This window comes from Mauremys reevesii, unplaced genomic scaffold (genome assembly GCF_016161935.1).
Source record: "Mauremys reevesii isolate NIE-2019 unplaced genomic scaffold, ASM1616193v1 Contig1, whole genome shotgun sequence".
Taxonomy (NCBI): domain Eukaryota; kingdom Metazoa; phylum Chordata; order Testudines; family Geoemydidae; genus Mauremys; species Mauremys reevesii.
Genome location: NW_024100715.1, coordinates 4,889,010 through 4,910,930, shown reverse-complemented (window position 1 = coordinate 4,910,930; position 21,921 = coordinate 4,889,010). Strand labels below are relative to the sequence as shown.

The following is a 21,921-nucleotide window of genomic DNA, read 5'->3' as shown; positions in this document are numbered from 1 at the left end:
CCAAGTATCTCTTTGAGCAGGCATCACACAGACACAGCTGGTGACTTGCAGGTTAGAGGCTAAATGTTAGGTAATGTAATAATTGGAGCTATACCAATCTCCTAGAACTGGAAGGGACCTTGAAAGGTCATCAAGTCCAGCCCCCTGCCTTCACTAGCAGGACCAATTTTTGCCCTAGATTCCTAAGTGGCCCCCTCAAGGATTGAACTCACAACCCTGCATTTAGCAGGCCACTGCTCAAACCACTGAGCTATCCCTCCCCCCTGTTGGGAATCACAGGGTTTAGGGTGCAGGCTGCCCCAGGGCTATGGCATAGAGGACTTCCCCCAACACTCTCTCACCCTGGGGCTGGGGGAGAGGCGTCTCTCCCCACCACAGCCCTGCACGTCCCCTACTTCTCTCTTCTCCAGGGCCAGGCCCCTGTGGCGGTGCACCTGTGCGGCCCTTGATAGCCTGCTGTGTGGCCGTGCAGCTTAGAGGGAACTTAGCTCCCCACCCCTGCCACCTCTTTTGCCTGCCAGTGAAACTGCTCTAGTCCAGCCTTTTAAGCCCTACCTCAGCTAGGCCAGGGACTCTGCCTACCTGAGAATAGAGCCAAGACATCAGCCTCAGCTTTCACCAACTTCCATCTTCCCCCACTCGAGCTTTTCACTGGAGAAAATTATCTCTGGAATCTTTTAAATTATTCACCATCCAGATTCTGTGGACTGGAATAGAGCTGAGTGGGGAACGTTCCCCCCCCCCACAAAAATTCTTGTTAAGATGTTCCTTGTGGGTCAGTTTTGCCATATGTTGAAAATCCGATTGATTTTAAAGTGTGCAGGCTCACACCACCCCTTTTGTGTTGGGCACCTCTGTGACCGTAACTCACCAGAAAGGAGAGAGGTATTAAGGAGTGTGAAGTGTGGAACTCCAGCAGCCCAGAGTTCAAGGGAGGAGGTGGGATACAAACTCCTAACGAAGGAAGTGTGAGTATCTGTGTCTGTGCTGCTTGTCCTCAGGAGGGCAAGGCTTTCTAGGCACAAGTAAGAGATCTCCCCCAGCTGCTTAGCCTGGTGTAACGAGGCTGGTTCTAGTGGGACCCAACTGAGAGTGCCAATTCAGGACAAATTGCTTCGAGCAGGGCAGTTACAGCTCAGGGCAGGGGTTTTTCCACCTCTAAAGCAAACCAAACCAGGCAGACAAAGAAGACTTTAGTCTCATCCCACTGGCTAACCACAAGTCACAGAAGCAATTCCCTTAGACACTCCAGTTTCCCAGTAGCACCACCAGTGCCGCTTGTTATGGGGACAAATGGTTATGAAAACCAATGCCCCAGTAAAAGAAAAAAGGTTCTCCCGATCCCAAAGGACCAAGCCCCAGACTCGGGTCAATATACAGATCAGATCTTACCCACAAATCATGCTGTTGCCAGTCCTTTAGAATCTAAAATCTAAAGGTTTATTCATAAAAGATAGAGATGAGAGCTAGAATTGGTTAAGTGGAACCAATTACATACAGTAATGGCAAAGTCTGTGGTTCAGGCTTGTAGCAGTGATGGAATAAACTGCAGGTTCAAATCAAGTCTCTGGAGAACAACCCCTGCTGAGATGGAAGCTCTACACAAGGGACTGATGACCCAAGTCCCAAGGTAAGAAGCAGGATTGAAGACAAGAGGGAGATGAGGCATCAGCCTTTTATAGTTTTTTCCAGGTGTAAGAACCTCTTTGTCCTTACTGTGGAAAATTACAGCAAAATGGAGTCTGGAGTCACATGGGCAAGTCTCTGCATACCTTTCTGAGTCTCAAGGTGTGATGGTACCTCCAGGCTTTATGGGAATATGACATAACTGGAATATGTTTTGTGCTGCCTGTGCTAAGTAACGTATATCTGTAAAGGTTATGGTCTACTATATTCATCCTATTTGTACACATACATCATTTTGTACTTGAGATTAAGAATATGGGCTGTATACTTGCTTGGTTTCTAAGTAAGCTTTGTGAGGCATTTGGTCAGCTTCTTTAGGAAGGAAGGGATTTGCAAGGTTAAGTACCTGATCAGGAAGCACTTGGGGAACAATGCATCTTGCACTGCTCCAATCCACATAAGTCTTCCTGGAGACATACAAAATGCCATGTGCACAATGGCTTCTGCTTGTGAAGACTGAGAGTCATGCATGGACATGTGACTTGCCCAGGTGACTCCAGAACTCCATCTTGGAGCTGGACTTTGGAGGCGGGGGGGGGTCTCCACCCACAAGAGAGAGTCAATTTAAACCCATGGGAGATCCTTCCATTTTGTCTTCAGCTGGCTAAAGAGAGAGCCTCCTCACCCCACAGGATACTTGGAAGAAACTGGAACAAGGGGGTGTGGGTGATTGCTGGACCCAGGCTAAAAGGAGATTAGTGTGTAAAAGGGAGCATTCTGGAACTGGTGAGGATCTTAGCTGTATTCAGTTTGATTAGACATAGATTTGTGCATTTTATTTTATTTTGCTTGGTGACTTTGTTCTGTCTGTTGCTACTTGAAAACACTTAAATCCTACTTTCTGTATTCAATAAAATCACTTAATACATACTCTGGTTAATAAGTAAAAACACCTAGGGGAGCAAACAGCTGGGCATGTCTCTCTATCCGTACCCTGTATAAGGTTTATACAGGGTAAAATGGATTTCTTTGGGTTTAGACCCCATTGGAAGTTGAGCAGCTGAGTGGTAAAGACAGGAACACTTCTTCAGTTGCTTTCAGTTAAGTGCAGCTTTGGGGCATGTGGTCCAGACCCTGGGTCTGTGTTGGAGCAGATGGGCGTCTGGCTCAGCAAGACAGGGTGCTGGAGTCCCAGGCTGGCAGGGAAAGCAGAGGCAGAAGTAATCTTGGCACATCAGTTGGCAGCCCCAAGGGGGTTTTGTGATCCAACCCGTCACACCGCCTGTGGTAAGTGCCTCCTACACAGAGCCTGCTCCGTGCACCCCCTCCTGCACCCCAACCGCCTGCCCCAGATCAGAATCCACCTCCTGCACCAAACTCTCGCCCAGAGCCTGCACCCCTCACTCTCTCCTGTACCCTAACACTCTGCCCCAGCTTGGAGCCCCCCCTCCTGCACCCAAACTCCCTCCCAGAAAGAAACTAATATAATAGCCTACTTCTTACCTTAGAACCGCTAATAGTCCCGGGCCCATAGGCAAGTTAATCTGGCCCTGGACCAAAGGCCACACTGGGTCAGACCAAAGGTCCATCTAGCCCAGTATCCTGTCTTCCCACAGTGGCCAATGCCGGGTGCCCCAGAGGGAATGAACAGAACAGGGGATCATCCAGTGAGCCATCCCCTGTCGCCTGTTCCCAGCTTCTGTGGAATCACAAGCTGTTGCTCTAAGGGATAGTTGAGGGAAGGGGGAGGCTGCCTGGTCCTGCTTGCACACTAGAGGGCTCTAGTGAAGCCTGGGAACAGCAACCAGTCTTGAAAGAAACAGCCTAGAACAAGGTAGGCTGAGTCGTGTCTTGCCCCCTCAAGGAGCAGTTTGCTTTGGGTATGGCTACACTTACAGCTGTACAGCGCTGGGAGTTAAACCTGTCTTCGTACAGCTGAGCAGGGAAAGCACTGCAGTCTGTCCACACTGACAGCTGACAGCGCACTGGCGTGGCCACATTTTCAGCAGCGGCATTGGGAGTGCTGCATTATGGGCAGCCATCCCAGCATTCAAGTGGCTGCAACATGCTTTTCAAAAGGGGGGTGTAGGGGGATGTGTGACAGGGAGCCTGGGGGGGGAGAGAGAGAGAGAGAGAGAGAGTGGATTTTTGGAGCTGACTGTGTGTCAGCAGCTGCCTTGCAAGTTCCGACCCCCTTCCCCTCCCCTCTCTCTCACTCACTCAAAGCAAACCAGCTCTTGAGTTTTTTCCTCACAGACCAGCTAAGCAGCTGCTGGCTGAAACAGACCCCTTCTCCCTCTCCCTCTCCAAGCAAACGCTACCTGTGGGCATTCCAAAGGGAGCCCCCTGCCTCTGCTCATTCACAGCAAACAGGAGCTGGGTTTGTTTTTTTTTATAAGCAGCTCCGGAGCCCGGAGTTCACAACAAAACAAAGAGCGGAACCTTCACTTTAAAAGCATTATGGGAAGCTTCTGTAGGTCAGTCACTGCGTACTAAGATTATTCCCTGTTTACACTGGCACCCCAGCACTGCAGCAGCAGCGCTATACTCTTTATTCCTCTTGTCGAGGTGGAGTACATGCAGCGCTGTAGCCAGGGAGATACAGCGCTGTATGTGCCTTGCCAAGGTGGATGGGGAGTGAGTTACAGCACTGTAAAGCCACCAACAGTGCTGTAACTCTCAAGTGTAGCCAAGCCCTTTGTCTCTGGTTTTGGTGCTGTGTGTTCTCATTCTGGCTTCTAAGCCATAAAGTTGTGTTACAATGCAACCTTCCAGCAGGAATATTGTATGTTTTTAATTAGGGCTGTCGATTAATCACACTTAACTCACACGATAACTCAAAATTAATCAATTAAAAAAATTAATTGCAATTAGTCACAGTTTTAATCGCACTGTTAAACAATAGAATACTAACTGAAATGTATTAAATGTTTTAGATTCTGTGTTGTAATTGAAATCAATATATTTGAAAATGTAGAAAAAAATCTAAAGTGTACAGTGCTCACTTTATATTTTTTGGTTACAAACATTTGCTCTGTAAAAGTGACAAACAGAAGAAATAGTATTTTTCAGTTCACCTCATACAAGTACTGTACTGCAATCTTTTTACTGTGCAAGTGCAACTTACAAATGTAGCTTTTTTTTGTTACATAACTACACTCCATAACAAAACAATGTAAAGTTTTAGAGCCTACAAGTGCACTCAGTCCTACTTCTTGTTCAGCCACTCGCCAAGAGAAACAAGTTTGTTTACATTTACAGGAGATAATGCTGCCCACTTCTTATTTACAATGTCACCTGAAAGTGAAAACAAGCATTTGCATGGCACTTCTGTAGCCAGCATTGCAAGGTATTTACATGCCAGATATGCTAAACATTCGTATGTTCCTTCGTGCTTCATCCACCATTCCCGAGGACATGCAGCCATGCCAGTGGTGCTAAGTGTTTTGTAAGATAAAGACCTTATTTGCAAGCTCTTTGAAGCAGGGAATCTGTCTGCAAATGAGTTGGTCAGTCTCTCTCTCTCTCACACACACACACACACACACACACACTCTCCCACTCCCACACCCTCACCCTCCGGGGTGTGTCCAGACTACCCACCGATTCAGTGGGTAGTAATCGCTCTATCAGGGATTGATATATCGCATCTCATCTAGACACGATATATCGATCCCCAAACACGCTCACTATCGATTCTGGAACTCCAGCAGGGCGAACGGTGGTAGCAGAGTCTACGGGGGAGCCACAGCTGTCGATCCAGTGTCGTGAGGACCCAAGGTAAGTTGAAATAAGATACGTCGACTTCAGCTATGCTATTCCTGTAGCTAAAGTTGGTATCTTACATCAACTCCCCCCACCCACTGTAGACCAGCCCCAGGAGAACTTTGCCTGTTTCTGCGGGGCTCTGTTGCAATTGCTCAGCATGGGTCCTAAACACTCATTTAAAATCCCAAAAACCAACCACTTGATGTTTTACTTCCTTTCATATGTTCAGTGGTGTCACTTGTTTTTGTGGGTTTGTTTAGTCTCTGTGTTGCTTTATTACTTAATGTTACTGTTCTACGTGTGTGACGTATTAATCACATTAACAGTTGACATCTCAGAGAAATTGTATAAGCCTGAGTGAATGCCTTTTATTGTCCTTTCGAGTATCAGAAAAGATTGTGTTAATATTTGCGATGAGAACATGACTCTTTCTAGTTGACTCATAGATTTGTTTAGCATCTTAAAGCTGAGCTGTGTGTGCAGATAATATGCATGCAAGAGGGATAGTTTTGTGAACAGCAGAAGGCTGTAGCATGCTAGTGTTTTTGCAAATGCTTCATTTTTTCAAGAGCAACTTTCCCTGAAGGTTTAGTGGTCTATGGTAGGAGGTGGTTATTCAGTTGGGCCTCTGGTGCAGTCATCTGGAAAGGTTGACAACTACTGATGTAGAGATCAGACCCAGGGGATTCATGTAAAACCTTCTATGCCGCCTGCCACTTGGCACCAAGGGGTCCCTGGGTCACATACCTCTTGTCCCCACACTCCCTTTTGGGCAGGCTCAGCTCTGTCCTGTAATGAGGGAACTGAAGCCAAGGCCCGGTGAGTGCCAACCTCAGGGCAGACTGCTGGGAACCAGGCACAAACCCAAACTGGTTGAGACTTAGATTTCTAGACTTAGATTTCACCAACCAAACAACCAGTGTAAACTCCTCTGGCGCCATAACAGCCTAACCATGCAGTCCCCTTGGTTAGTCCAATCTGTCTCACCACCAAGGTGAGCCTGCCTTTGTGAGCTAGATGGTCTCTTACAGTCAGAATCACAACAGTATTCAGCTTACTCCCAGTCCCACAGGTCCAGGCACCCCAGGTGAACTGCACCTTAGATCTCACACCAAAGACAGCTCGTGGAGCCAGTCTTATGACAATTTATTAAGAAGGAAATAAGGGTTATTTACAAGGTTAAATCAGGTGAACATGGGGACTTTGGCATGAGCTGGTACCTGGTCTGCTAATGTCACACCTACTCACTCCCTTCCCTCTTCTAACCCACTTGGCTCCAGGAAGGGAGTGACCAGACATTTTCCCTCTTTCTCCTACATACCAGGCCCTAGGTATCCTATGAGGAGTGTAAGAGGGGTTCCACTGGCAGGAAAAACAGGTGGCAGGGGTGGGGGAACAAGATGTGCAAATAGCATCTCTGGTTTTCACCTGAATCAATAATGCTCTGCCCAGAGATGCGCAGAGCATTGCCTGATATTCTGGAATTGCTCAGATGTGATATTGTACAGCGATCAGTCTGGCTTTTCTGGGACTAATTCTACAGTACTCTTCTTATGAGTCCCCTTCTGCAGCAACCTCCTTTGCCTCTGTAAATGCATTGGTTTGGTGCAGATCCAGTACCTCTCACTGGTGCACTGTGAGCTGCTGACCCTACCCAGATCATTCAGATACGCGCAGTCACCTCCGCCTATCGGAAATCTGCAAGACAGAAGCCAGGGAGCTAGAGTCAGGTAGGAGTTGGGCATTTCCCATCAGTCGCAGACAGGGGGAGACACTCACACAGTGCAGGGAGCTGCTGCACTCACAGCCCCTCACGATTCCCGCTCCTGCACCAGCCACAGGCCCCGCCCCCAGCAGAAGGGGGCAGCTGGACCAAGAGAGGTTCTAAAATCAACTGGCCTCCATGGAGCATTTATGCTGGGGGGATATTTTAACCCCAGCTCCTGCTCCCCCCACGCCCCCAGCTGGGTCTGGATGGGTCCCTGCTGGCCCAATCCGCCCAAAGTGCCCTGAGCGCAGGTTCCAGGTGAGTGTCGGCGTGGTGAGGAGCAGCAGTAACGCAGCACAGAACTGTTGGGTGCAGGGCTCCCTGGACAGTTTACAGCAGCTCTCAGGCCAGGCTGTATTGGGGAGGGCTGGAGCGAAACGCCAGCAGCACAGAGACTGCAGCACAAACCCAGCGGCTGTGGTGTGACCCCAGCCATTCACACAGAGCTTTCCGTGAGAGCTGGAAGCCAGAACTTCCCACCTGGGAACAGGGCGGGATCCAGGCCCTTAGGCAAATCCTCCCCCATGGTCCCAGCCTGGCTACACAATAGTAGTCATGTGCTGGGCTGGGAGGAGGCTCTTTGGGCAGGCTGGGATCTCCCCTCCCCCGACCACCAGCCTCTGACTCTGGGTGGGATTGAATTTCATCTGCCATTTTGGTGCCCAGTCACCCAGTTCTGTGAGATCCCTTTGTAACCCTTCACAATCTACTTTGGACTTAAATATCTTGTAGTTTTAAGTATCAGAGGGGTAGCTGTGTTAGTCTGGATCTGTAAGCGTCCCGTGGCACCTAACGGACGTATTGAGCATGAGCTTTCGTGGGTGAATACCCACTTCATCGGATGCATCCAATATGGGGATACTTGAAAACCCCCATTATTATTGGGTTTTCTGCTTTTGTAGCCTCTCTAATCTCTGACAGGTTTCAGAGTAGCAGCTGTGTTAGTCTGTATCCGCAAAAAGAACAGGAGTACTTGTGGCACCTTAAAGACTAACAAATTTATTTTAGCATGAGCTTTCGTGAGCTGCAGCTCACTTCTTCGGAAGTGAGCTGCAGCTCACGAAAGCTCATGCTAAAATAAATTTGTTAGTCTTTAAGGTGCCACAAGTACTTCTAATCTCTGAGAGTCTCACAGTCACCATCCTGGTCAGTAGTATATTCCTGCTGCTAAATTCTTATTCTTCGAGTGTGGAATTTCTATTCCTAGAGATGCTATGGTACAGTTGGATTCATTTAAGATTTTTACTGTACTTGACTGTATGCTTTCCTTCACATTCAGTGCCACTCCCCGGCCAGCGCGACCTGCTCTGCCGTTCTTTTAGCGCTGATGGTCCAGGGTCAAACCCTGCTATTGGCTCAACTGGGGTTTGGTTATTTGATCACACCCAGCTCCCACTGAAATCAGTCTTGGGATGTCATCTGGGCCATGTCTACTGTACCCCAGTTCCAATGGCAGCCCCAGGCGCTCAGCATTTGTAACTCTCGAGCATGTTTAACCCAGCTGGCCCCACTACAGCCAGACAGATCTGAAGGCTTTGGCCAGTACATACACCAAGTACATAGCACTGACTGGTGGGTCTGCCTGAACTCAGTATCTCAGACACCAGGGACCCAAAGCCCAGGGAATTCACAGAGGACTCACAGGCTGTTGAATTCGGTGCCATTGGCCCATTTCCAGGGCTGCCCCGGGTCCCTCCGGAGGCCGATCCAGTGGTCGGGTTTGCCTTTATAGCGCAGCATGAAATCCTAAAAACAGCAGAGGGAGAGGTGGGCTCAGAGCCCCGACCCTGCTGCTCCCCCAGGCTCTAGGCAGGGAATCCCAGGTGGACACGGAAGAGCTCTGAGTGTTTCCAGGGGGTGGTTGGGGATTTTCTCCTCCCTCCCGCCCAGCTCTGGGTAATTGAGTATTAACTTCCCAAAGCTGGCTCTGGGAACCAGCGCTCCAAGCTTGTGCTTGGGGCAGCACTTTACCCGGGGCAGGGCTCCAGGGCCCCCCCCCCCCCCGCCTTTTTTTTTTTTTTTTTTGCGCTTAGGGCATAAAAAGCCAAGGGCCGGCCCTGAACCAAGATGTTCCCTGTCAGCTGAGGCTTCCAGGCTGAGCTGGAACTGACACTGCAGTTCTGGCTGCTGTCGCTAGATGGCGTCACGGCAGCCTGAGTTGCCCAGGCTGGTCTGCAGTTCAGGCTGCCCTGAGCATCATCCCCGGAGCTGGGCCCGGGCTGCGGCGGGCGGCGAGAGGGGCTCAGCTCCGGGGGACGATGCTCTGGCAGCCTGAACTGCAGCCCAGCCTGGGTGTGAGGAGCCGGGGAGGGAGGGAAGCAGGGCCTGGGATGCAGAGAAGGGGGGAAGGGTCCTGCTGCTCTGCACCAAGTCTCCCTAGGCGGGCGGCGTTTCCCCGCTCGAGTGGGCTGGGCAGGGGGCGCGGATCCCGGCTCGCGCTGATAGGGCGAGTGGCTGGACAGCCCGAGCTGCCAGGGAGCTGCCCCCTCCCCCTCCTGCCCCTGGACCCAGCCCGCCGCACACCTCTCCCGCCTCAGCCCCGCGCTGCCTGTCCTGGGCGGGGAGGCAGAGCCCGGCTCCGAGTGGGGGGACACTGCCCCACCAGGGCACTGGGGAAGCAGCTGTCAGCGCCTGCCCCTCTCAGCCCTTGCGCCCCCCATCCTGCTCCCATCCCCTCCACTTGTACCTCCCCCATCACCGCACCCCTTCCCCTGCACCCTCCCCCAGCCCTCTCCTTCCGCACCTCCCCCTTCCCCTGCACCTCTTCTCCCACAACCCTCCCGATACCCCCTCTCCTCCTCCGCGAGTACATCACACCCCACTTCTCTGCCAGTGTCAAGCCCCCAAGCGCCCCCACACCCGCTCCGCTGCCTGCACCCTCTTCACTAGATCCCCATCCCTTTCTGGGTACAAGGTCTGAGGGTTAGTCCCTATGGCTTCCATGTGCATTTGGAGCACTAAAGATGGGGTTGGGGCGGGTCACGATTTATACTAAAGTGAAATAAAAATAGGAGAAACGGTTTGATCCCCACTGCAAGTGCAAACGGGGATTGCTGTGGTGAACGAGGAGGTCACGTTTGGGAGTGGGGAGCCCAGGGCTGGGGCAGCAGGGGGTGTGGGTGGGGAAGGGCACTGGTGGGTGGGGGGAGCCAAATTTTTTTTTGCTTGAGGTGTCAAAAAACCTAGAGTCAGCCCTGTAACTTCCCCACCCCAAACCCAGCTCCCCCTCACCCCAATCTGTCCCTGGGTTGGGGCAGCTCTTGGGTGCTGCTGGGTCTAAGCTGCCCCCTGCACCTCTCCACAGAAGGCCACGTTCTGTGCCAAAGCCTCACCTTACAGAGCAGCCGAGCTCCCCTCACCATCTCAAGGGAAGGGGAAGGAAAGAGCCCAGCTGATCTCAATAAGGGATGCTGGGCGGGGCCAGGGATGAGAGAAGAGCCCCCCAGTCCTCAGCCAGAAGGAACCAGGGCTAACAGGAGCCTCCCCCATCCTCAGCTGGCTACCCAGGAGCACTGGCTCTTCAAGTCATTCTGGGATCTCAGTACCCCCCTACCCCCATGCAGCCCAGAAGACACTCAAGCCAGCCCGGTGCTAGAGGGGGACAGTCTCCTATTGGGAGGTCTGAGAGTGGGTGATCCCTGCCGTCAGACACTGACACTAGAGGTGCCCTGGGTCCAGCCAGGCCTGGCATTCAGCAGCTGGAAGTTCATGCACTCAGAGCTGCTCCTCGCCCTGCAGGGGCAGAGCCCGGGTCCTACTGCAGCAGCTGCTGAGCCAAGATCAGGACGTTGTAATTAGAGCATCTCTCACCAGGTCCTGCTCATTGTCCATCCCAGCCAGGGAGGCGCTGAGGGAAGAGCAGTGGCTTTGGCTGTAGGTCCAGTTCCCTTCGGCCTCAGAGAAATAGTAGCATTTCCCTCGGTACCCGATCCAGCCATCTGGGCATGCAGGGCCAACAGGAGGGCCCAGAGCAGCTGAGGGATGCTCAGATCTCGGCACTGAGAATGAGACAGTAACACACGGTGTGAGAGGGACCTGCTGCCCGGCCATGAGGAGAACATGGGGAAATCAGCCCCTGCGTCCCAGGCTTCTGAGACACCTCGAAGCTGGCAGGTGCTGGGAGGGCATGAGGGAGCCAGGGGAATGAGGGATGCTGGGAATCCAGCCCCAGATGGGGGTTATCTGACTCTGGTCTCTCTCTCTTGGGTTCACATTCAACACGGATGCAGCTGAAAAACCGCTCATGCCATGAAGCCCAGCACAGAGAGCTGGGCCCGAGCTCAGTGTTACAGCCGGGGGTGGGCAGGGAGCTGCAGAGGGAGGGGACAGTTACCAGGGGGCCAGCAGGGACAATAATGAATGGGTAGGAGATCAACTTCAACATGATTTGCCAGGTCTGGTACCCCAAGGAGTTCTGCTCGCCTGGACTGCTCCCCTCCTTCTGCTCTGCGCTTTGCTTCCCTAGAGAGGCAGATTGAGATGAAGATGGGAACGAACTCCCTTCCCTTCAGGAGACTGAACCCAGCACAGCCAACCACAGGGCAATGGAGCTGTTTGTTGTGATAAGTTTACAGCCTGAGCCACAATTAAACAGCCCCTTAGTGAGATCCCCAGGAGCCTGAGAATATTGTAGCTTGAGTCTCCTCTGAGGTCTAGATGTTTCTTCTCCCAAGTAGAGCAGCTAGAAGGAAACTCTGCAGTGTAACCCTTTCCGTGCCATCACAGAGCAGCTGGGGGGAGGGGGGGTCGTCTCCCATAGCTCACACCAAGAAGCTATTGGAAAGGTCAGTGCAGTAGGTGAATGACCCTAATTACTCTGCCTCTGGTTACTATGGGAAGAGTTGCTAACCCATTCCAAACACCATGTCAGAGAGCGATTCCTCGCCCCCCTAATCACTCCTGCTCCCTCTCCTCAGGGGGATCTCATGTTGTTTCCTTTTTGGGGTGGGGAGGAGTCTCACTCAAACCCCTCCAGCCATTTTGGTGCATAGCACTTTTTTTGCACCTCATATTGCACCAGTAACTCCATAGCTGGTTTTTAAGCCTTCCCCTGGGGCTGGGACACATGTAAGCTCGGGAGAACATTCGCAGCTGAGGCAGCGGAGATCAAAGAACAAGCAGGTCATGCACCAGGCATGTATTTCCCTGGAGCAGTAATGGGTGCAGTGTGCAGTACGCACTAGTGCTCACACACGAACGGAGCAGGGCAGTCAGTGCATATGATGCTTTATAGTCCTGCTCAGTGTGTGATTTGTGTCACTCATTTCAGGGAGCTGCTGCAGCTGTGGGACACAACTTCACATTTCACACCCCAGACAGGGAATATACAGCCCCCCAGGAGAAAGGCTTCCAGACCTGCAGGGCCACTTCCACTATTGCCTAGGAGGGACAGGGCACAGCAAGGAGCCTTTCAGTTCTGGGAGCCTCTGACTGGTGCCATCTCCATCATCTGACCCCACTGCATTCTGGGGGCTCCCTGCACCAACAGGTGGGGAACCCCAAGCTCACAGATCCCACCTTACGCTGTGTGAGACAATGCTGCCCATGGCAATAGCTGGCCAGTCCAGCAGGGAGCTGGGACTTATGGCCCCCCTGTAGCAGGGCAGCTGGCACCAATGTGAGGATGGTGAGGCAGATACATCAGTGCAAACCCCTCACACAGATGTGCCAGAGCAGCACGTCCTGCTGTGGTAACTTACTGCAGTGACGGGCACCAGGGAGGCCCCTTTCTGCACCACTGCAGTGCATCTATGTGAGCAGTTTGCACCAATTCAATTGCACTAATGTCATTACATTGCACAGTGAACAGCTGCCTCTGCACTAGCACTCGCTGTCTGTGCAGGCGGGGGAGTCAGTAGCGCTACGGGACCCTGCACTGCCGAGGTCACTAACTGGTGAGTTTCACACGGCGTTAATGGAGGTGTCTGTGCTGCGTTTTACAGCTCATTTCAGTGACACGCCAGCACCTGCCAGCCCGGCCCAGGGCACGACCCGGGGATGCAGGAAGGCCAGGTTGGTACCTCAGGATGACATGCTGCAGGCAGAGGGCCCAGCTCATCGCTGCCCTGCACCTTCTCCTGTCAATCACCCCCACTCTGCACAGGTACCAGTGACTGTGCCTGGGGCCCAGCAATAGGTGCAGGGGTCTCGGAGGGAGCAGGAGGAGGGTCGTGGAGGAACATCCCCCAGGAATCCTCTGTCCCAGGGGCAGAAGCCAGACAGGCCAGGAGGAGAGACTGTGACTGTGGTGGCTCCAGGGGGAATGGGATGTGCAGAGAGGGGGGAGGAAGGGCTGAGAACTCACCTGCCAGGACAATAACAGCGATGATGAGACCCAAGAACACAGTGGCTGCGAGGGCGACTGTGAGGACAATTGTACGTTTCTTGTAGTTACATTTCCTGCAGTTACGAGGAGGTTCTGAAACACAAAGACCCGTCAGGCCGGGCCGCGAGGACACGTCTCACCGACAGCACCAGAGCTGGAGCTGCCCTAGGACAGTGGTTCTCAACCACAGGTGTGTGTACCCCTGGTGATACACACAGGTCTTCCAGGGGGCACCTCAACTCATCTGGATATTTGCCTAGTGTTACCACAGGCTACATAAAAAGCACTAAGTCAGTACAAGCTATAATTTCTTATAATTACTTGTTTATACTGCTCTATAGACTATACACTGAAAAGTACAGTTTTTATATTCCAATTGATCTATTTCATAATTATATAAGTAACAATGAGAAAGTCGGCAATTTTTCAGTAACAGTGACTGTGAGACTTTTGTATTTTCATGTCCGATTTTGGAAGCAAGCCGTTTTTAAGTGAGGTGAAACTTATGGGTGCGCAACACAAATCGTCCACAAAGGTTGAGAAGCACTGAACTAAAACATGCACCATTCTGTCAATTGCTCCTTCTGTCAGACGCTCTGGGAGAGGAGCCCGGAGGCTCAGGCAGGCTGGGGCTGGCAGAACAGTCCCTCCTTCCCCTCAGCCCAGTGCCCTCCCTGGCACCCCCAGCCAGGCTGTCACGGGGCCTGGTGAGCTCAGGGGCACAGAGACAAGAACCCGCATGTTCTGGTGGCAGGAGCTCAAGCTGCCCCCCCACCATCCCCACCCCCGCTCTGCCCCCTGCCGAGCGCTGGCTGGGCCCACACTGCCGAGTGTGCCTGTCCCCGCACACTGGGGTCTCACACTGGCCACACACAGCAGAAGGGGGGAGAACGAACCAGGCAGAGCTGGGCCAGTGTATCTCAGTGTGTCTCCTGCCCAGCCCCACAGCCACCGCTGTGTGCACCAGACAGCAGCTGTGAGCCAGGGGGTTGCTGGGCACTTGCTGCTGCCACTGAGAACATGGCCCCATGTGGGGCAGCCTCAGGGTCTCTGTCCAGCCTGTTCCCAGGCAGCGACACCCCATTACCTGGCTCCCATCCAGTCTCCAGGTGTCCATCGTCATTAGCTCTCCCCTGCAGCGGCACCTCGCTCTCAGCGGCTCCAGGTGTTGGCCCCATTGTCTCTCTCATTGACACTCGGGCTACAGATGCTGCCGCGGGTGCTGGGCTGGGGTCGGCTCCTCACTGTCCAACTGGGTTTGATTCAGCAGCAGCAAAGCCAAGCCCGAGGTCCCGTCCCTGCTCCGGACTCTCCAGCAGATCTGAAAACCGAGACAGACCCAGCAGAACAGGTCAGGTTCTGGGGGGCAATTTGTGGTTTCTCGTTCCCTGCCCAGCAGCCCAACCCCCCGCCAGAGGTGGTGCCATGATGATTAAACCCCCTTAACCCCTATCAGCCCCTCCACCCCCAAGGGCTTCAGAGACCTGATCTGCTACGGGCCCCGCCCACTAGGACCTGCCCACATGTGAGAGGCACCCAGCTGAGGTGGACAGGAGGGGGAAAAATAACCCTCCCTCCCCACACATACCTTCTGCAAACAAGAGCAAGTAGAGAATCCCCTAATGGGAGTGGAGGGGGGAGAGGGGGGAACAGAATGGACTGAGTAAAATCAAGGCAATTAAATCACCAAGTCCAAAGCCTCAATTTACAGCAACTTTTCCATTTCTACTTCAGTTATTTTCTAAGGCCAGGTGCACACTCAGCGGGTGATAGGACCATTGAAGTGGCCCTTTCCGCCCCCCTTTCTCACCGGCAACACAGGCAGGGGGAAGGTGCCCCGGGAAGCACCCTGTGTTGATGCCCCCCCAGCACCGGCTTGGGGTCATGGGAGGGGAAGGGCCAAGGTAGCTCCATGCTGCACACAGGTGTCCCAGCCAGCGGACCAGGGAGCCTGCCCCCAGGCACACAAGAGAGGTCCCGCCCCAGTGGAGAAGGGAGAGGGAAAAAAAAAAAAGAGAGCCCCTCCCAGCCCGGAAAGAGGGAGAGGAGGAGGAAAAAGAGGTCCCGCCTCCCCAGTCCAGAGGGGAGGGGAGGAGAGCCCCCCCTCAGCTCGGGGAGGAGAAGGGGAAAAGAGAGGGCCCCGCCCTCGGAGAGGGAGGGAGGCGGAGGGGTCACCGAAGGGCGATGCCCAGCCCACGAGTTGGGGTTCCTGCACCCCAGTGTCCCTGCGCTCCCCCAACGAGCCCGGCGCGAGCGGTTTCTCACGGGCTCAGCAGCGACAGTCAGCGCCCACCCACGGGAACCCTCGCCAATGATAAGCTGCTAAAATCTTAACAACCGGTTCCCTATAAAAAGTTCTGATTTAAGGGATGTGCCACAGTATGGATTTTTTGTACCAATAGGGTTACCATACATCCGTATTTTCCTGGGAGGAATTTTTAAAATTTACCACCCAGACAGTGATTTAAGAACCTAAAAGCCTGACATCTCTGGGAAAATACAGATGTATGTTAACCCTACCTAAAGTTCTTTTTTAAAAAGATGGGGCTGAACTAGAAATGAACTCTGCTTCACATGTGTGGGTCCCCGCCACTCCCTGGGGGTGTGCTAGGGTGACCAGATGTCCCAATTTTATAGGGACAGTCTCAATTTTGGGGTCTTTTTCTTATATAAGGTCCTATTACCCCCCACCCCCTGTCCCAACTTTTCACACTTGCTGTCTGGTCACCCTCGGGTGTGCACGTGTGGGTCCCAGCTGCTCCCTGCCCTCATCATTGAACCAGGTGTGCAGGGTTAGTGCCCTGAGAACTGCAGGGCACCAGTGGACCTGGGGCTGGCTGCAGACAGGGTCGTGGGGCAGGGCTAGCTGGAGGCAGGGAGTGTGGCACGGGCTGGCTGCAACAGGGGATGGCTGTGGGCAGGTGATGCAGACAGGCTGCGGGCAGGGGGTGGAGGGGTGGCAGGGGCTGGCTGTGGGCAGGGGGCAAGCGGGGGTGGCAGGACGGATGGCAGGGGGGGCAAGGGCTGGCTGCGGGCAGTGCAGGCAGGGACTGGCTCTGGGTGGGGGGTGCAGACACTCACACAGGGGAGCGGCTGGGAACAGCCCGAGCAGCAGGATGCAGCTGGGGACCCACCAGGCAGCAGCAGGAGCCCCAGGGCCAGAGGTCCGAGAAGCAGCAGCAACAACATGGCTCCCACAGCAGCAGGTCGGCTCCCCCGGCGGCCACAAGGAGGAATTACACCCTTCCCCACCGGAGACCATCAGAGCTTCCCTCGCAGGGAAGCCAGTTAACAAGTGGTTCTAAAACCGCTTCTAAATTTAACAACCGGCCCCAGCTCACCCCTGATGTCTCACCAGCCTCTTCGGTGCTCGAACAGCAGCAGAGACGCGCGTTCCCAGGGGACCCTTTAAAACCTCGGTGTGGCGGCACAAAAGCCCTCTGATGATTGGCCAATGGAGAGAGAGCAAAAGTTTTGCGGGAGCCCGCGAGTTTTAAACTTCCCGCGCAGCTGGCAGCAGCTTGTCACAGCAGCGCTGCACCAGCTGATACACACACAGCCGGCAGCTGAACCAATGGCAGCTCTGCGTCCCTGTCTCTCCTGCCCACACAAGCGGCGGTGCTGGGACTGGGGTGCTGCCCCTGCCGCTTGAAGCAGTTACTACCCACCGAGCGCCTGGTTGCTATCATGAGCCCCCCCTACCTATAAACATTGTTCCAGCAGCCCCTGCCCATAAGACCCCCCCCGCGCATTTAATCACAGAGGCATAACCCCCCCCCCAGTGCAATGTCACTGCTTTTTTAAACCGGGGTTTACAATCACGATTGCGCTGCAAGCTCCCTGGTGTGTATTAGGACAATTGCAACGCGGCTAGGGAAGTGGGCGCTGCGAAGAAAGCACAGAGGAAAAACATTCCAGTGTTATCAGACCAAAAGGAGCGTTTAGCGCCACGGCATCTCCAGCCGGGTTCCCCAGTTTATTATCCCCGGACCTGCGACCATTTCGCTGACAGGCATCTCGTACCGGACGGGGTTACTAGACAGTAAGCCCAAGCCAAACCCAGCCCCAAAGGAGCGGGACAACTTGTTTTACCCTCCCGCAACAACTGCTGCAATCGGGTTACTCCCCCCGCCCACCTTCTCCTCCTCGGTTTGAGTCTTGGGTAAAGCCATTAACGCTTTACACACACACACCCTTGCAATTGGATTCTATATTCTTCCCTAGTGGTACTTTAAATTCCAAACATTAGATATAAATGAGCAGTCATTGCTACCTACCCAGGCCATAGGAAATAAGAAGAATTCCAAACACATCCCAGTTCCCACATGTCATTGATTTAATACCCCCACCCCCACCTGTCTCCCAGGTGTCCAGTAGCTGAGTTCGTTCTCTTCTGTATTGTCTTTTTAAATATTAATCTTCACGGCATCAAAAGCCGCCCGGATAGAGAGAGACAAATACTCTAGTGATTTGCGCTGCCTTCAGAGGTCAGGTCAGCCGACACGGGTCCTTTCCCTGCTGTTCAGAGTAGACTGCATCACCTGTGTCGTTTTAGCAAACTTTCCTTAACTCCCAGTGCACCCAGAATCAGAGGTCAGGGAAACAGTTAGGGAGGAAATGCTGTAATTCCTACTTATTAAAATCCAGTTAAGCTCGGCTCCTACCTTAATATGTAACTACCTCGCTAATAACTTGTCCCCCTAATCAAAAGTCACAAGGTTCGCTGTAAGAAATGTAAATCCTTAAACAAGAACCCAGGGCTACCCCAGTACCAAGTTAGATTGCAAGGCAGTCTCACATTTGCTCCCTGACAAGTCCCTTTTAAAAAGCCCCATTCCTTAAGGAAGTCCTGCCTCACCTCATCCATCCCCCACAACCTCGTAGACCCCGTTCCCAGCTCTGCCCACTCACCTATCCATTCTGTTTCAAAGAAGTACAGATCAAAATGCTCTATTAATGTGCGTCAGCAGGGCACACAGGAACAGACCACAGCAGGAAAATTCACACTCTAGTTTGTTACAGTCTAATTGTTCCTGTAGCGCGCTGACTGCAAGAGGTCAAACAAATAATATTTTGCTGGGTATCCTACACCGCTTTGTCCTGGGCAGCGTTCACCGAACTCGAAGAAGTGCACTCTAGTGAGTTTAGGAAACTGAAAATGAGTCACATGTGTCTGGTAATCGACAAAAACAAGGAGGAGTCCGGTGGCACCTTAAAGACTAACAGATTTATTTGGGCACAAGCAGGAAAGCTTATGCCCAAATAAATCTGTTAGTCTTGAAGATGCCACTGGACTCCTCATTATCATTCATGTCTCTCTCTCTCTTTCCCTCCTGATCCCCTCCCCCAGGCATTTTAAAAGATATAATTCTCTTTATTTATACATCTGTAAAACACCTCTAATTTAGGGTGAAAACGGGACGCTGCACGGGACTGGCTCGCCTTCTCCCCTGCGGGGCTGAAGCAGGTTGCCTGAGCCCCACCCCACACACAGGGCTGGCCCAGTCCCCTGGAAACAGCTGGAGTTCCAAGAGCAAACAGGACAAATGCTCAGTTTTGCAAAAAATCAGGACACCCTGGATAAGGCTTAAAAAGGGGACTGTCCCGGCCAAAACGGGACTATGGTCACCCTAAGCAAGCACACAACAAACTAACGAAGGATCCCACAGTCTCTCCTTCACTCAGAGAGAGCTCCAGGCAAAACTCAGACTTTAAGTCAGAAGGGACCATTATGATCATCTAGTCTGACCTCCCTCCTGCACAACCCAGGCCACAGAATCTCACCCACCCACTCCTGTAACAAACCCCTAACCTATGTCTGGGTTACTGAAGTCCTCAAGTCCTGGTTTAAAGACCTCAAGCGGCAGAGAATCCTCCAGCAAGTGACCCATGCTGCAGAGGAAGGCAAAAAAAAAAAAAAAAACAAGCCAGGGCTTCTGGCCATCTGCTCTGGAGGAAAATTCCTTCCCAACCCCAAATATGGCCATGGGTTGGCAACCTTTCAGAAGTGCTGCGCCTTTACGGTTTCGGGTGCGGTTTTAGAAGGTCTCTTTCTATAAGTCTATAATGTATAATTAAACTATTGTTGTATGTAAAATAAATAAGGTTGTTCAAATGTTTAAGAAGCTTCATTTAAAATTAAATTAAAATGCAGAGCCCCCGGACCGGTGGTCAGGACCCGGGCAGTGTGAGTGCCACGGAAAATCAGCCCGCGCGCCGGCTTCGCACCCGTGCTGGAGGTTGCCTAGCCCTGAGCATGTGGGCAAGACTCACCAGCCAGCACCCAGGGAAGAATTCTCCCTGTTTGCTGCTCCTGTTCTAAGTCACCGGAGGAGTTAGCGAAGCTGGCAGGTTGCCCCGTTATGAGTTTCTCCAGCAAAGGCTTATTGCAAAGACTCCAGCTAGCCCCGTCCCCCGGGAACCAGCCTCTCACAAGCAACTGTAACACCCACACAAGCTACGAGCATTAAAAAAAGAGGTTCGAGGGACGTACCGGGTGAGAGAGGGAAAAGCGAGTAGCCCCAGCCCTGCCGGGCAGCCGGATCTCCGAGAGGCCAGCAGGGAGCTGCGGACAGCAGATCCCCCAACTTCCGCCGAGCCGGTGGATGCTCGCGTGCCCCGACCCCCTTCCCCAAATCCCCACCTGCTCCCCTGAGCGCGCCTCCTTCCCCCTCCCGGTCTTACAGGAGCCGCCAGACTCCTGGTTGGTTTGTCAGTAACCGCTACTTCTGGCTACATGTGTCAGGAGCCGGGTTTCAAGGTCCTGACTCGTCCTCTGCCTACAGCCCGAGGGACCGGGGCAGGAGGGCAAATCAGTGCCCCCTCCCCCATCCCGCCGCCTCTGAGCGAGTCTCAGCTGGGAGTTACACGCGATCGGTCTCTAGACGTGGGATGGATTTTCCCCCCCAAGGAAGGATCGTCTCTAGATCAGGAGCCGGGTTTGAACCGCAAGGCCCCGTGTCCACTTGGTAGGAATTCGCTGTTTGTTACTATGTTTTCTGACCCGTCCAAACGCGACTTTCCATTTCCTGGACACCCCTCCCCAGTCTCCCCTTAACCCAACCCCTCCGTTTTCGGTAAATGAAAATATTCAATCCAAGTTTTTGGCCAAAAAAAAATTTGGATACAAAATGCAACAACTGCTGTAGAACAAATAGGACTTCATTCCTATGCACTGCGAGGCGCTCCGGGCCGCCTTTGGGAGCTGTACAAATAATATCAGGGCTGCTAAACACTGCGATCTTCCGAATAACCTCCCGTCTCCACCCTAGCCCCAGTCCCCCATTGCAGAGGGCACTGCTCTGTAGGAAGATCACAGCTTACCTCCTCCAGGGACTCCATGGCTGCAGCATCCCTCGCAGGGCAGGTCTCTGCTTCCTCTCCCCGTCTCTGTGCATTAGCTGAGTGAGGCGTCCAAACTCCCCACTTCACACACATCATGTCTTCTTCCCCCATTGCTAGTGCAAGGAAAACCGCCGAAAAAGCCCGCCACAAGGAAATTGAAACTATAAACCACGATGTACCGCTTCTGGATTGGACAAGGGGCAGGAGCAAGGGTCCCGCCTCCCATGATGACAGGTTTCAGAGCGGTAACCTTGTTAGTCTGTATCAGCCCAAATACATAATAGATTTGTAGTCTCTAAAGTGCCACAAGGACTCCTCGGTGTTTTTGCTAATCCGCCTCTGCTCATCTAGCTCTTTGCCTAGTTTTACAACAGGCTAAGTAAAAGCACTAGTGACATCAATGGTGACTAAAAAGTTCAGAGAGTGACTTGTTTGTACTGCTCCATAGAGTATACACTGATGTAACTTTCCAGCTGATTTATTTTATAATTATATGGGACAAATGAGAACGTCAGCAATTTTTCAGTACTAGTGGCTGTGGGGCACTTCTGCATTTTTATGTCTGGTTTTGTAGGCTACTCGTTTTTAAGTGAGGTGTAACTTGGGGTATGTCAATCAGACTCCTGAAAGGGGTGCAGCGGTATGGAAAAGTGGGGAGCCAGTGCAATCCTTGGGCGAGCAGGGGCAGAGACGGGTGGGAGTGGAGGAGAAGGGGCAAAGAAGGGCCTCTCTGTCCCAGGCACAGACTGGGGGAGGGGAGGAACTGTGACAGAGTGGGAATGTTCTGCGCTATTTTGTATGAAAACTATGTGCCTCGGTTTCCCCATGTGCGGCATGGTTAAGCAGGTGGTGGGAAAAGGTTGTTTACGCATTGTAGAGACCCAGAGATACAGGCATGGCCGATGCCTAGGCCCTGGGGCCCCATGCCCATGGAGGCCACCAGAAGAAAATGGCCACTCCAGTTGCCCAGACATTTGGCATCTAGCAACTAACGACCATGAATGGCCCCCCCTCTGCAGGAAGCCAGTGGGATGTGATCAGCCGGAGAACAAAGGGCTGGGGAGGAAGGCCAGGGCACAAGGTTTGCCCA

General features: G+C 52.8%; 1 pseudogene; it reads right to left on the bottom strand.

The window, feature by feature from the left end:
* Positions 1-6,523: 6,523 nt before the first annotated feature.
* LOC120392535 lies at positions 6,524-20,925 on the bottom strand (annotated as a pseudogene).
* Between the last annotated feature and the right edge of the window lie 996 nt (positions 20,926-21,921).